General features: G+C 35.4%; 1 non-coding gene across 1 annotated transcript; it reads left to right on the forward strand.

Annotated features, from left to right (window-relative positions):
• The first annotated feature begins 15673 nt into the window (after positions 1 to 15673).
• LOC128039539 (small nucleolar RNA R71) lies at positions 15674 to 15780 on the forward strand. The gene has a single exon (XR_008194039.1). It is a non-coding gene; the product is annotated as a small nucleolar RNA R71 (small nucleolar RNA).
• The last annotated feature ends 352 nt before the right edge of the window (positions 15781 to 16132 follow it).

Below are 16132 nucleotides of genomic sequence, written 5' to 3' on the forward strand. Positions count from 1 at the left end.
GCTAAGCTTCTCCAATCAGGATTCTACTGACCTTCATTATGAAATGTTGGTATTCAAAGACGCCCATAATTTTGTGAATCAATGCGATAGGTATCAGCGCACTAGTTCTAATCCCGACACAATGAAATGTGGCAGCAGCCAATTATAGAGGTTGAATTATTCCATGTTTGGGGTATGGATTTTATTGGACAATTTCTAAGTTCATTTGGAAATCTCTATATAATAGTAGCTGTTTACTATGTCTCGAAGTGGGTTGAAGCTATTGAGTCCCAAAGAATGATGTAAAGACAGTGCTTAAATTTTTTCACAAGCATACTAATTCGCTTTGGTACACCAAAGGTATTGATTAGTGATCAGAGTATACACTTTCATTGCAACCAAGTGGCAACCGTAGTGAAGAGATATGGAGTTCAAAGTGAATGGGCAGCGGTTGAAACACTATTTTGGGAATATTAATCAAAAGTAGGCAGAGACCATTAAATTGGTCGAAAAATTTTAATTTTTATTGAATTTATCATTATTTGATTTATTTTTTTGTTTTTTTTCAAGTTTGTTTTACTTCGTTTTTTTTCCAGATTAATTAGGTACCATTGATGACGCACTTGGGCTTTATTGTCAATGCAGTTCATACTATTGTACTGTCACTTATGACTCATCAAGAATGAGGGCATATTAGAAATTTTAGATCCCACCGTTTAATTAAAATGACCTAGCTGTCTGATCTGTCTGAGCGGGCGCAATTTTCATTGGACATATTTATTCCCACCAGCTTTATATCCCTTCAAAAAAGTCATGCCTTTCCATCTTCTTCTTTCACTTGCTATAAACCCTCTATTCTCTGTGCCGACTGTATCACTTACAAAGTAACCATTTTTATTCACTTTGTCCTCCCCAAGCTCGTACCTTTACAACTTTAAATTGTCTTCACTTAAAAAAATATGGCAAGAATGAAAGGATAAATCAAGAAAGCCACCAAGTCTGTTGAAGAACACTCGTCCTCTACAACTACAGTTCGTGAATCGGAATCCTCCATACCAATGGAGAAAAAGGAGCCGGTGATCTTTTTAACAAAAGCGGCCAATGATAGGTTTCAAGACAACATTTTCAAGTGAAACTTCAACCCAGAACAGGGCATTCTCCTTTCACAACAGCAAGACTTGGGCAAGCAAGTCTACAAAACCATCTCTAAGCTGAAGTGGGAGGCTTTCTACACTCATCCTGGAAGCTATTCTCATTTATTGGTACGTGAGTTTTATGCTAACCTTTATGACCATAGGGTACAGTTTATCTTTTTTTGAGAAAGCTTAATCCCATGGGATGCTAAAAAAACCAATGAGCTGTGCAACACTAAAGTGGATGTAGATGAACATTTCAAGTTCATTGAGGATATCACAGATGGCAAAAGAGACCTGTTGGTGAAGGATTTGTGTTTCGAATGAGCATTGTGGACGGGTTCACATCAAGGGAATTATACGATGTATCGACGTTTCCTAACATTGCAAAGCAAAATCTAGTTTCATTTTGTCAATTGTCGACTACAGCCCTCTACTCACAGTACCACAGTCACCCTCGATAGAATGTGCCTGATACATTTAATTGTCAAGGGCAAAAAGATTGATGTCGTTGCAATACTCCACTAGGAAATTACTGACTGCACAGCAAGGTAAACTGGAATTTTCATTTTCCCATTGTTGGTGATGCTATTGTGCCAGCAGAAATGGATCGTGCATTATGATGATGATGAAGTCCTGGATAATAAGGGCTCGATCAATGAAGCGTCTATTGAAAGAATGACTCGTGGAAAAAATACACAACAATGAAGGAGGTAGAGACAAGCAAGACGAGGAAGGGCAAAACCAAGGCAGAAAACAAGGGAACAAACCTGACTGCAGATACATCATTGTTGTACAAAATGAAGGATATCGAGAAGTTGGCCAATTCCATCAGCAATAAGCAGATCAGGCTTTTCGTTACAATAGAGGATATTGACAGACCACAAAATTTGTTCTATGCTTATATCAAGGCCTGGAACAACTCTATTGTAGTCGCATTAAGTCAGTTAAGCCCGATCCCACTCCCAAAATTTTTAGTGTTCCCACCGATCATCCGAGATTATGAACTCTCATTTTGAAGATGATGACTTAGGGGATTGAGTCAGATCGGTGACATCCCCGCCCATTGTGCACGTCTCTGCTGATGAGAAAGAAGAGGAATCAATGGACATTGTGGAGTGCATGTAAAGGATTGATAGCCTGGTCGAGGGTGACTTCATTGCTGGTTAAAAGGAACCTGCTGTTGAGGAGGAAATTGTTGTTGGAGAGGAGGAAGTCCTTGTTCCAAATGTGAACGAGAAGGACAAGGAAGAAGATGTTGAGAAACAATCTGCTCAGAACATTGTCACTACACTCGAGTTTTGGGGTGCAATTACTGATAATTTGGAGCAAGATGGAGCTAGATAGGCGAAAGCTGCAGAGGAAGCAACCGATGATACCGGGGCAGAGCCGAAACCTAAGGCACGATCTGAAGACCGTGCGAAGCCTAAAGGAAAAAAGAAAAGCACAAGGAGGAGAAAAAGAAGAGGAAGAAGAAACATCGTGCAGCCACTTCCGTGGCTAAGGAAAAATGATTTAGTTTAGTTTCAATTTTTTTTAGCTGCAGTGTTCAAGCATTACACGTAGTTGTAATTTTTATTTTGTTAGTGCATATTATCATTGCATTTCTATTGTCATTGCATTTTAATTTTACTGCATTGAGGGCAATGCAAACTTTAAGTTTGGGGTAATGCATATGGGGTTTGGAAATACACCCACATTTCAAAAATTATATTTTTAGTTTAATGAAGCATGCAAGGTTTATTTGTGGTTAATGCAACTATGTTTAAAAATTTTTGTTACATTTGATGTTTAATTCTTGAATCATGTGAATTATTAATAAATGAGTTTGATAAATTTGTCTGAATGTTGTATCTTGAATTCTTTAATAAATGATTTAGGTTGCATTAGTAATGGGTGACTAGTAGCATTTTATGGAATCTTGAATGAATCTACCTTTTATAGCTACTTGTATATATTGTTATGAATAAGAGACACTCCAAAGTGGGTGTATTGTGAAATGTTAAAGAGGGAACACTTCAATGAAATCGTTAGAAAAATGAATCTGGCCTAAGGTTGTCGTTTCATGAGTGTGTCGGCGCAATTACGTAGTCCCTGGGGGTTTGTTGCACTCCATCATTACTTCTCAAGAACATGGGTACAGTAATGCAACGATATACCTTATTCACAAAAAAAAAAAAGAAAAGAAAAAAAGAGAGACATATATTTATGATATTCATAGATACTTAGTATTGTACAATAACTGCTATATTGGTAGATAGAATTTAGGATTTAAAGCATGGCAATGGTTTTGATGAAGTTGCAATCTTATTCATTCATACTTATGTATTGTCGATGCAATATTCTGTCATCTGAATGTGACTCGTTCATTGGGATTTTAGGTGATTCAAGTTGCTAGAATGATCATTTGCTTTAGTGAATTCTTGTTTGGCCTTGCTAGTTTTTGTTTTACTTGAGGACAAGTAAAAACTCAAGTTTGAGGGTGTGATAGTACTAGGAAGAACATATGTTTTCTCCCTACTTATTGGTTAATTTGTCCACATTTAGTTATCTTTAGCACATATTTTATCATTTTCAGTTCAGTAAATTAAATTTTATAACTCAGTGGATCTTAGCCTATTTATCCTTAGTTTTGTCGATGTCGCTACATGAGTATTTCCAGATTGTGCCCAAAATTATTGCCGCACAATTGTTTGGATAAGAACAAAAATGTATGAACTATCCAGTCTGGTATAACCAACTTCTACGTATAGAGGCAACATGATTCTGATGAAAGGACACTTGTTCTATTTGGAAGAATATAAATATTCACATGAAAAGAAAAAAAGGGGAGGCTTTTTGGGGGGTATTATCTTCTTCAACCTATCTTTTGAATCTTTTTGGCTATAGCAGCTTAAGTCTCCTATGGGTGAACCGACGTGAAAAGGACACAGATCAGCTCCTGACGAGGAGCCCTGAGTGAGACATAAGAGGGAATGGAGAGATTCAAGTTGATATTGTCTAGGAATAGTATTCTTCACTTGTTTCTTTTATATTTATTTTCTAAAAAATGGTGATTACTTCTAATTTCATGTTTTTACAGAAGTACACCTGATTTTTGAGTTAAATGTTATTTTATTCAATCTTGCTTCTACTATTTAATATTTGGGTTTGAATGTTTTTAGTATGGAAGTGTTATTGAAGTCACTAACACTGGAAAGTGCAGCGACAGTTCAAGCTAACAAGCATGACAAAAGAAGTTTCTTGAAGATTAAAGGAATTTAATCCACTTGTTCTTAATAGTGTTCCATTGCCATCATCGAGAGGTGTGGTTAATGTGCATGTTTAAGTCTTAGATTAAATATAAAAGTTAAGTTTGGTAAGATATTCATTGGAATTTAATGCATCGACAATCACTGATCCTTTTATACCTTGTGAGCACTTAGTATTCTATTGAATGTTCACGTTGGGGATCCCAGTTTATCATTATCATATTTTATCTTATTATTTTCAAGTTATTACTTCGACAACTACTCTCACAATTTATCTCGTTTCTATCTATTTATTCACTAACATTGATACACAAAAGACAACCATCCTCATGGGATCAATATCCGACAGACTTATATTTGTCTACTATACTTGCATCGACAGTGTACGCTTGCACATTATTGCCGTGACGTTAAATAGTAAATCACTTTGTTGAAAGATTCGACTTATTAGTGGTGGAATACATTGATTTCTATTGTTTTGAGAGAGCATATCACCTGGGAATTCTTTCAAACTGAGTTCTGAAAGAAATAAATTAGTCATAGATTTCTGGATCAGAAACGTAAAGAATTTCTTGACTGTGTTAGAGTACAAGCGGGAATTTGTCAGACTGAGTAAATATGCATAGGAATGTATCCCGACTAAGACTGCTATGTGTAAAAGATTCAAATAAGGGTTAAATGAGTACATAAAGCTTCTAGTAGGAATTCCTGAGCTGAAAGAATTCATTGTATTGGTTGACCGAGCACATAAGGCTAAGTAGCTGAGTAATGAGACAAGACATGTTGAGTTTAAAGCTAGAGACTTAAGAAAGAGATCGACTGGGAAATTATATCAGTTGACATCTAAGAGATCAGAAGAAAATCACAATCGTTCTACAACTTCAGTGGGATACTCTAGTAGAGATAGTGGCCACTGGCGTTCAAGTCCAAAACCTTAGGCTACATCTGTAGCAAGTGTGGGTAGTGTCAGAGATGTTTGGCCCGAGTGCAAGCACTGAAAATGACCACATTATGGTGAGTGTCGACTGAAGAAGGAGCATGTTTCAAGTATGGTTCCTTTGACCATTATCTTCGTGATTCCCCAGAGAAGTCTGAGAAATAAAAAGTTCAGACTACGAGGCTGAGAAACACTACTGCGAGAGGTAGACCACTGTAATCCTGGAAATGTGAGCAGCAGCTGTGGTGTAACAAAAGACTCTACCGTGAGATCTGAAGCTCAAGCACCAGCCAAAGCTTATGCTATTCGCGTGTGGGAATATACTTCCACGCCAGATGTTATTACCGATACTTTCTCTATTTTTGATACCACTGTTACTGCTTTGATTGATCCAGGATCAACCCATTCGTATGTTTACACAAATTTAGTATCTAGTAAGAATTTACCTGTTGAGTCCACTAAATTCATGGTTAAAATGTCGAACCCCCTAGGTTAGTATGTGTTAGTTGATAAAGTTTGCAAGAATTTTCCTTTGAGGACTCGGGGTTACAGTTTTCTGGTTGATTTGATATTATTATCTTTTGATGAATTTGATGTGATTTTGGGCATGGATTGGTTAATTCTACACGACGCTGTTGTAAATTGTAGATGAAAGCTTATTGTATTGAAATGTCAGAATGGTAAAATGTTTCGTATTGAATCAGATAGTGTGAGTAGGTTGGTTATTGTTATATCAGCTATGTCAGTGCAGAAATATGTGAGAAAAGGTTGCGATGCATACCTTGCTTACGTATTGGATACTAAAGTGTTGGAATTAAAGCTTGAATTAGTGCCAGTGGTTTGTGAGTATCCTGAAGTGTTTCCAGAGGAGTTACCTGGATTACTGCCAATCAGAGAGGTTGAATCTGTTATTGAATCAGTACCAGGGACATCAGCGATATCAATAAGACCTTAAAGAATGGCTCCTACCGAGTTGAAAGATTTGAAAGCACAGCTACAAGAGTTGACAGATAGGGGTTTGATCAATTGAAAGGTTCCACAGTATTTTCGAAGATTGATCTTTTTTCTGGCTACTATTAGTTATGATTTAAAGATTCAGATGTGCTGAAAACTGCATTCAGAACCAGGTACGGACATTATGAATTTCTTATGATGTCGTTTGGTTTAACTAATGCACCTGTATTATTTATGGATTTGATGAACAGAATCTTCAAACCATATTTAGACAGATTTTTTGTGGTATTTATTGACGACATTATAATATATTCACGAGATGAGTCTTAGCATGCTGAACATTTGAGAATTGTGCTGCAAATCCTATGCGATAAATAAAATTTTGCTAAAATTAGCAAATGTGAATTTTAGCTCCAAGAAGTCAATTTTTTGAGATATATAGTATCAGATGAAGGCATTAGAGTGGATATGGGTAAAATTTTAGCAGTTGTTTCTTGGAATCCACCTAGAAACATATCCGAAGTTAGAAGTTTTCTGGGATTAGCAGGTTATTATCGAATATTCGTCAAAGGGTTCTCGATGATAGCTACACCGATGATGCGACTATTATAGAAAGATGTGAAATTTGAATGGTTCGAGAAATGTCAACGAAGTTTCAATCAGTTGAAAGCACTAGTGATCGAGGCACCAATTTTGATTCAGTCTGAATCGAGTAAAGAATTTGTAATTTATAACAATGCATCTTTAAATGGTTCAGGTTGTGTTTTGATGTAGGATGACAAAGTGATAGCTTATGCTATTAGATAGTAAAGAATAAGTAAAGACATAGAATTTCAAGTCGGTGATAGATTATTCTTGAAAATATCGCCTGGAAGAAAGTTATTCGGTTCGGTTGAAAAGGAAAGCTAAGTTTGCGATTTATTGGGTCATATGAGATTATTGAAAGAATTGGACCTATTGCATATCGTTTAGCTTTACTATCAGAACTAGAAAATATTCATAATGTTTTTCACGTGTCTATGTTACGACATTACCGATCTGACCCTTCACATGTTATCTCCTCGACAGCTGTCGAGATTCAATCTAATATGTCGTACAGTGAGGAACCAATCAGAATTCTGACACGAGAGGTGAAAGAATTAAGAAACAAGAACATAGCTTTAGTAAAAGTTCTCTGGAAATATCACAGAATAGAAGAAGCCACCTGGGAATCCAAGGAATCTATGAGAAAACAATATTCGAACCTCTTTTTGGGTAAGATTTTCGGGAACAAAAATCCCTTTAGGGGGAGAGTTGTAACAACCCGTTTTCAATGAAATCAAAACAGTGGTTTTAGGACCAATAATTTGAAGTAAAAAATTTATTTTATTATTATTTTATTACCTACAGCATGATAGTAGTACTGTAAAAAATTCCATTAAGAAATTTTACCATTTACATGCTCAATTTGATAAAAAGGACTAAATTGCGTAATGTGCAGAAGTTGAGTTCTAGTAGCTAAAAGTATTAAATAGCTATAGAACCTTAAATTCTGAGTCTTTATATGGAAATTAGACCATTAATTAAGATAGTGGATGTACATGGCTCTGTATAAGTGAAATTTGTAATGTTTTTAAAAGTTATAAAAGTAATTTAGTAAATAATGATAAATTAAGTAAAATAAAACATGGCTATTATCTTTTTGCGTCATCTTCAACCGATTTTACAAAGGAAAGAAAGCCATTAAACCTTGCCAGGTTCGACCATGGTATCTTTTGGTGCATGATATGTATTTTTATTCCGTTTTTAATGATTTCTATATTTTCGGGATCGTTGTAGCTTAATCTAACAAGCCCAGGGACTAATTTGTGAAACTGTTAAAATACTAGGGTTTTTCTATTATTGAATATGCATGAGTTTTGATGAGTTATGGAAGAAAATTGATAGTTTTTGTTAGATAACCAACTTCTGTTAAGTGATTTTTTATGGAAATGTCAAATAAGGATTAAATTGAAAAATAAAAAAATTTACATGGTGAAATTGTGAAGTAAATGAAATATAAGGCTTTCTAGGGACCTATTGGATATTCGGCCATGCTGGGTGGTGGATAAATTGCATGAATTTCCATTTTTATGAGTTAGGGACTAAATTGCAAAGAAATTAAAAATATAAGGGCAAAATGGTAATTTTTAAAAAAATATGATTTTGGATTAAATTGAATGAAATATATATTGAGTTAAATTTATCCGTATAGATCAAGACAGACTTCGTATGGCTTTAAATCGAGGCAAAGATAAAGTCTCAAATTAATCGCCTCTGTATCTTCGTAAACTCATCGAGGTAAATTTGTGTAATTAAATCGTGTTTATATGTTTTAATCGAATTATACTTGTGTTGTGAAATGTCATACATATATACCGATTGCATATCCAGTGACGTACGACAATTACTGAGTCTCGTTTGAGCCTTAAGAATATGTAGGATACAAGTGACATTTCATTAGGGTTTACAAGATTCGGGTGCTGGTCCTGAACGTCCTTCCGATGGCTGAGGTCCGGCATGTGTTGCAGATACTCCATAGCTCGTGTGAGTAGCATCATGTAGCTACTTTTCGACCCACAGCTCTTGTGAGTAGGCACATTTTCATAGTTCGTGTGAGCATACCGATTTACAGCTCGTGAGTGCATACCGATTTACAACTCGTGTGAGCATACATGTACATGATTTGATGGGTTACAATTATATGATTTAGCAAATTATGTGTGAGCTATCCCAGGTATCCAACGGTATTCTAAATGGTTCAACAGGCATTATTCTGATACGAAATTGTAAGAGTTCAGTATGGACTATTACAGGGACACATGTGAATTACATTGAAATTTTATTACATGGTATTTGGAAATAGAAATGCATGATACATGTGTATGAAATATAATTATTTGTTGTGTTCATTAGAGGTGATCATGGGCCGGGCCGGGCTGGGCCCAGAAAAAAATTTTGGCCCGCTTCCTAGGCCCGACCCAAAATATGGGCCTAAAATTTTGTCCAAGCCCAGCCCGAGGAATAAATCCTAAGCCCGAGCCCGGCCCTTTTTATTAATTTTTTTAATAAAATTAATACTAACTTTTGAAATAATTTTAAGCTACAATCAGTTATCTTTAAAATTACCTTGTATAAAAAAATTTGAAATAATTTTAAAAAGATATCATAGCCTACAAATGAAAACTAGATAAAATAGTTTAACTTAGAAAGTTCAGTTATGTAGAGGAAAGCGCAAACAAAATTAAAATTCAAACACAAAAGGAATAAGAATGGAATGGAACAAAAACATTTATTAGATTTCAAATTTATATATAAACGTAGAAAGCATAATATTGTATATATAAACCTAAACTAGAAAACATCCTTTGCGTTTAAACAATTGAGATAGTCATACTTATTCTATAATCTAAATTACATATGTACCAAAAAGAAATTAATGAAATTCAAATTGCATAAATCCAATCCAAATTCATAAATAAAAGCATCTTTATTTCTCAATCCTATTATTTTCCTACTAGTAGATAAACAATTTTAGCATAAAATACCATAATTTAATCAAAATTTAAGTTTTTCTTTTGCCCTAATATTTTGGAAGTTCACTTTTTTTGGATAAGGACACAAATTATAATCTAGAAAATTTGCTAATCTGCAAAATGTTGTACAAAGTAAAATAAAATCAAATCAAATTAAATTAAATTCTAAAAGAAAATGTAAATGAAAGCTTACGGAAAGGAAGATAAAGTAAGCCAAATCGATTTCAATGTCGATTGTTTCTGCAATAAAACAAAGAAAAAGCAAAAAAGATGACATTAAATGACAAATCAATCTTATTATCATCCCTTTTCATCTAAAAAAAAGGACAAATCAATAAAAAATGATCGAAGATAAAAAAAATTTTGAACTAGTAACTCAAACTTAGACATGTCGAGAATCTTTCTTTTTAAAGCATTAATCGCAAGCAAGTAGTCCAAGTCAACAATCAAAGCATCCAAGCTCTACTTGGGAAGCTAGAGTAAAGCTTCCCTAAGAGCATAAATCTCAGCAAAACTAGGATTTCATACATTAGTGAAATGGCCTGACAAACCTTGCACAAAGCTATCATTATAGTCCCTTAACACAACAACAACCTATTAGAAAGAGTTCCTCGCAATATCCATTAATCTATCACATATTAACCTAACAAATACATCATTTAATTCTTTCAAGTCAACTCCAACAATATTATCAATTAACATTCTTCACTTTACCATACATTTATGGGTAAAAAAACTCAACGGTATATTTGTTTTGAATTAACATTCTTCTCTGATATCTTTGTTTTAAAATTACCCATATAAGCTTTTTTAAAATTAACATTCTTCTCTCGATATCTTTGTTTTGAATGGCTTATATGGTTATTGATGTTATTTGTTGAATGGTATATTTGGCATCATTTGGTAAGTTTTGGTTTTAAATTCAATAGTATGTATTGATACAAATATGCCTAAAACTTAGTTGAGTATTCTGGTCAAATAGAGTACATGATTATATATGTTTATATGTTTTCATTTGAGGTGCCTAAGGGCATATTGGTTGTATGTGATTATACCATATGTATGAAGTTGGAATATGCATGATTTTGGTGCCTTGTTATGGTTTGTATATATGTGCATTTCTTATTGTAGGTATATGCCTAGTTGGGTGAGAAAATTTGCTTGTATAATGACCTATTTTCATCCAAACGGGTAGAGACATGGGCGTGTGTCTCAGCCGTGTGTGACACATGGCCAGGAGAAACGACCATGTGTCCCCTGTAGCTTTCGAAGGATTGCAAGTCAGGCTGTTACACGGCCTAGCACACGGGCGTGTGAGGTTATTTTGAAGGGTACATGGCCTGGCACACAGGCATGTGGCTTGGCCGTGTAACCCAAGTGAGTGAGTTACACGAGCATGGACACCGGCTGGGACAAGGCCATGTGTCCCTGCTTGGAATGCCCACACGGTCGTGTGACCCCTTGTAGTATTGAGAATTTTCAATGTTTTTTGAAATTTTCTTTGAGTTTCCGATTTAGTCCCGACTTGTTTCTAACGCGTATTTAGGGCCTCGAGGGCTCGTGTAAGGGACAATATGTATGTTTTGACTTGGTTTTAATATGTTTATCAATATGATTTGAAATGTTTATAAATTGTATTCATTTGAAGTAAATTTTTTGGTAATGCTTTGTAACCCTGTTCTGGCGATGGATACAGGTTAGTGGTGTTACATAATTCCACACCAAACCAACATTTCATAGCATGCATTTATATTCGTCATTCCAACTGCCATCATTTAAGTACATAAATACAAAAATAAAAACCATTATAACTCCACACATACATGATAACATAACAATTATTTCATCACCCAAAATAGCATATTTACAAGCCAAACATAATGACTATTTCATCAAACAAAAACACCTATACATGCCATTATAACAATGACTTAAAATCATCAAAATCCACCGATATAGCCGATGGATAGTGTGATAAATCTCCGACAAGCTTTCAACCCGAACGAGCTTTCGATTATCTAAAAACAACATGGAAAAAACATAGAGTAAGCATATAATGCTTAGTAAGTTCGTAAATCATAAATAATGCTTACTATTTATATACGCTTAAAAGTAAGTATGAAATAACCACCATAGCTTGGCACAAGCCTAAGCATTAACAGCAACTCAAGTTAGTGATAAACACATAACTTAGCCAATTCATCACATAATAATATAGATTTCATGCTTTCTCGCTTTCAGCTACACACTTTCAGATTATATTATTTGCACATTGTTTAAACAAAAGCGGATCCTCCCAAAGATAATACCAAGCAGATCCTCCCAAAGATAATACCGACTATCATGAAGGAATTTTTTCCTTTTTTGGTATGTCATTTCTCGAGGAATTATTCCACATGCAAGATAATTGGCAAAATCAGCAAACCAGGGTATTTCATGAATTTGATTTACCTCAAATAATTGTTCATCTAGGAAATTCTCGTTGATAGGCACATATGACTGAGTTGCCTCATCTTGCTCCAACCTCGACAGATGATCAGCTATTTTATTTTCGACACATTTTCTGTCTTGGATCTCAAGGTCAAATTCTTGGAGTAAAAGTATCCAATGAATTAGCATTGGTTTTGCTTCTTTCTTTATGAGCAAGTAATTAATGACCGCATGGTCAGCAAATACTGTAACTTTGGTACCTATAAGATATGAGCAGAATTTGTCAAAAGCAAAAACTATAGCGAAGAGTTCCTTTTCAGTTACCGTATAATTGCGTTGGGCTCCCGTCAAAGTTCTACTTTTATAGTAAATAGGGTGAAACACTTTATTTCTTCTTTGACCCATCACAGCTACAACGACATAGTCACTTGCACAGCAAATCAACTCAAAAGGTGAGTTCCAATCAGGTGTAATGATTATTGGGCTGAGATTAACCACTTCTTTAGATCTTCAAAAGCTTCCAAACATGCTTTGTTGAAATCAAACATTGTATCTTTCCCTATCAACAAACACAATGGTTTAGAAATTTTCGAGAAATCTTTGATAAACCTTCGATAAAAATCGGCATGGACTAAGAAACTTCTGATTCCTTTCACATTCATTGGGGTTGGTAATCTTTCAATTACATCCACCTTTGCTTTATCGACTTCAATTCCTTTTTTTAAGATCTTATGACCTAAGACAATCCCTTCCTTGACCATAAAATGACATTTTTCCCAATTAAGGACAATATTCGTCTCTGCGCATCTCTTCAGTACCTTAGCCAAATTACTCAAACATATATCATAAGTGTTACCAAAAATAGAAAAATCATCCATGAAAACCTTAACAAAATTTTCAACCATATTAGTAAATATTGCCATCATGCATCGTTGAAAAGTTACAGGTGCATTGCATAAACCAAAAGGAATTCGCCTAAAAGCAAACGTACCGTATGGACAAGTAAATGTTGTTTTATGTTGGTCCTCCGGGGCTACAACTATTTGGTTATATCCTGAATATTCATCTAAAAAATAATAGAATTCATTACCTGCCAATCGATCTAACATCTGATCCATAAAAGGCAACAGAAAATGGTCCTTCCGAGTGGCTTTGTTCAACTTTCTATAATCAATACAAATTCTCCAACCGATAACAATTCTTGTTGGAACTAACTCGTTACGCTCATTTTCAACAATCGTGGTTCCACCTTTCTTTGGCACACACTGCACCGGACTTACCCACGAACTATCTGAAATAGGATAGATGGTTCTTGCATCTAACCATTTGATCACTTCCTTTCTCACAACTTCTTTCATAATAGGATTGAGACTCCTTTTCCCATCAATTCGAGCTCTTTCACCTTATTCTAAAATGATTTTATGCATGAAAAAAAAGGGCTTATACCTCAAATATTAGTTATGGTCCAACCAATTGCTTTCTTAAATTTCTTTAGGACAACAATTAGTTGTTGCTCTTGATCTTTCGTCAATTCCGCTGAAATAATCATAGGCAAAGTAGAAAAATTACCTAAATAAATGTATTTCAAATGGGAAAGAAGTACCTTTAGTTCAATTTTAGGTTGTTCTTCAATTGACAACTTGGGTTGCACAAATTCTCTGACTTCCTACTCCAACTGTTCAAACTGTGTGTATTGAATAAAATTTCCTGGATTGGCTTCCATCAAAGCCATGTTTTCTTCACCTTCTTTATCCTCCAAAGGGTCAAGATCTAAGGCTTTTTCTAATGGATCTTCTTCAAAATTGCTTTCCATAGAAACCAAGGTTTCTATCTCTTCCATAACTAAACACTCCTCTGCCGGATTGAGAAATTTCATCGCTTTAAGAATGTTAATGGTTATCTAATCGTTTTGAACTCGTATGGTGAGTTCTCCTTTCTGCACATCAATTAACGTTCTTCCCGTGGCTAAGAAAGGTCTCCCAAGGATGATCGACACTTCCTTGTCTACTTCAAAATCTATGACAATGAAATCAGCAAGAAAAATAAATTTATCGACTCTTACCAAAACATCATCGATCTTTCCTTCGGGATATGCTAAAGATCAATTCACTAACTGAAGCATCACAGTTGTAGATCTTACTTCAACTATCCCTAACATCTTGAAAATAGACTTAGGCATCAAGTTAATACTCGCTTCTAATTCACATAAAGCTTTACCATAGTAAGATTCACCAATGTTACAGGGTATAGTAAAGCTTCCTGGATCTTTCAATTTCAGTGGTAGTTTTTTTTACAGGAACGCACTGCACTCCTTTGTCAAGGCAACAGTCTCATACTCACTCAGTCGTTTCTTCTTGGATAGTATATCCTTCATAAACTTCACATAATTCGGCATTTGTTCTAAAGCCTCTACCAACGGAATATTGATGTGTAACTGCTTTAGAACATCCAAAAACTTCTTGAATTGCACCTCCTGTTTCTGCTTGTGTTGCTGTAATCTTTGCGGATATGGAAGGTGATGGAACTTTCGGTAGAACAGGATAACTTTTCTGAGTAGGTAAATCTGTATTCAAAGAAGATGTTAAAATATCTGAATTCACTAAGTCAGGGTTTACCTTGTCAGACTTTGCAGATTCTAATTCCTTTGGCGTAAGAACTTCAACAGCTGGTTGATTCTTCTCAATGGACTTATCTTCGACATCAATCAATCGGGGTACTAGAATTTTACCACTTCACAATGCCACTGCCTTGATATGTTCTTTACCAAATTTTTCAGTGTTGCTGCTTGGCTTTGGATCAAAGCATCATTCTTTGCCATGTACGCTTTCAAAAAGTTCTCCAAACTGTTTGATGCCTTAACTTGAGGTGGTTTTAGAGCTTGCTGATTAAACCCTTGAGATTGGTCGGGTCTTTGTTGTAATAAGTTGTTGTTCGATCCATTTCCTTGGTTGCTCCAAGAAAAGTTAGGATGATTACACCATGAAGGATTGTAGAAGTTGGACTGGGGGTCCTTTTTCACTCTTATTTTGATATTGGTTCCCCACATAGTACACTGACTCCGGATTTGATGGACAATTCTCAAAAGAATGACCTTTCCCACAGTACACACATGAAACTACTTCAAATGGACTTGGTATCTGAGCTACAGAATTATTAATACTATTAGCGGTTAACTATTTTAACATAGAAGAAATAGACGATACCTGAGCTGATAATGAAGTGAGGGGGTCAACTTCATGAACTTCGGCTACACGTCTTCCTGAAGTTGTTCGATTTGTTGGCCATTGATAGTTTTTACTCGCGATCCTCTCAATGATCTCATAAGCCTAATTATAAGACTTAGACAAAATGGCACCATTCGCGGAAGCATCTACCATCAATCTTGTATGTGCATTGAGACCATTATAGAATGTCTCCAACTGGATGCAGTGAGGAATCCCATGATGAGGACACTTACGAAGTAACTCCTTGAATCACTCCCAAGCCTCATACAAAGACTCTTCATCCAATTGTTGGAAAGTTGTGATCTCGTTCCTCAACTTAGCATTTTTGCTAGGTGGGAAATACTTAACCAAAAATCTCTCTGCTAATTCTTTCCATGTAGATATGGAACTTGGTGGCAATGAATTGAGTCATGCTCGTGCTCGATCTCGCAACGAGTACGAAAACAACTTCAACTTCAGTGCGTCTTCAGTCACACCGGCTATCTTGAATGAATCACTCACCTCTATAAACAATCAAATGTGGAGATGTGGATCTTCTATGGGCATACCACTAAATTGGCCTACCGTTTGTAGCATTTGAAATATAACTGGTTTCAATTCAAACTGGGTTGCCTTAATATCTCGTCTTCTAATTCCTGGCTTTAACTCACTGACAAGTGGCACGGCATAT

The sequence above is a fragment of the Gossypium raimondii genome, chromosome 2 (assembly GCF_025698545.1).
Source record: "Gossypium raimondii isolate GPD5lz chromosome 2, ASM2569854v1, whole genome shotgun sequence".
NCBI classification, from domain to species: Eukaryota; Viridiplantae; Streptophyta; class Magnoliopsida; order Malvales; family Malvaceae; genus Gossypium; species Gossypium raimondii.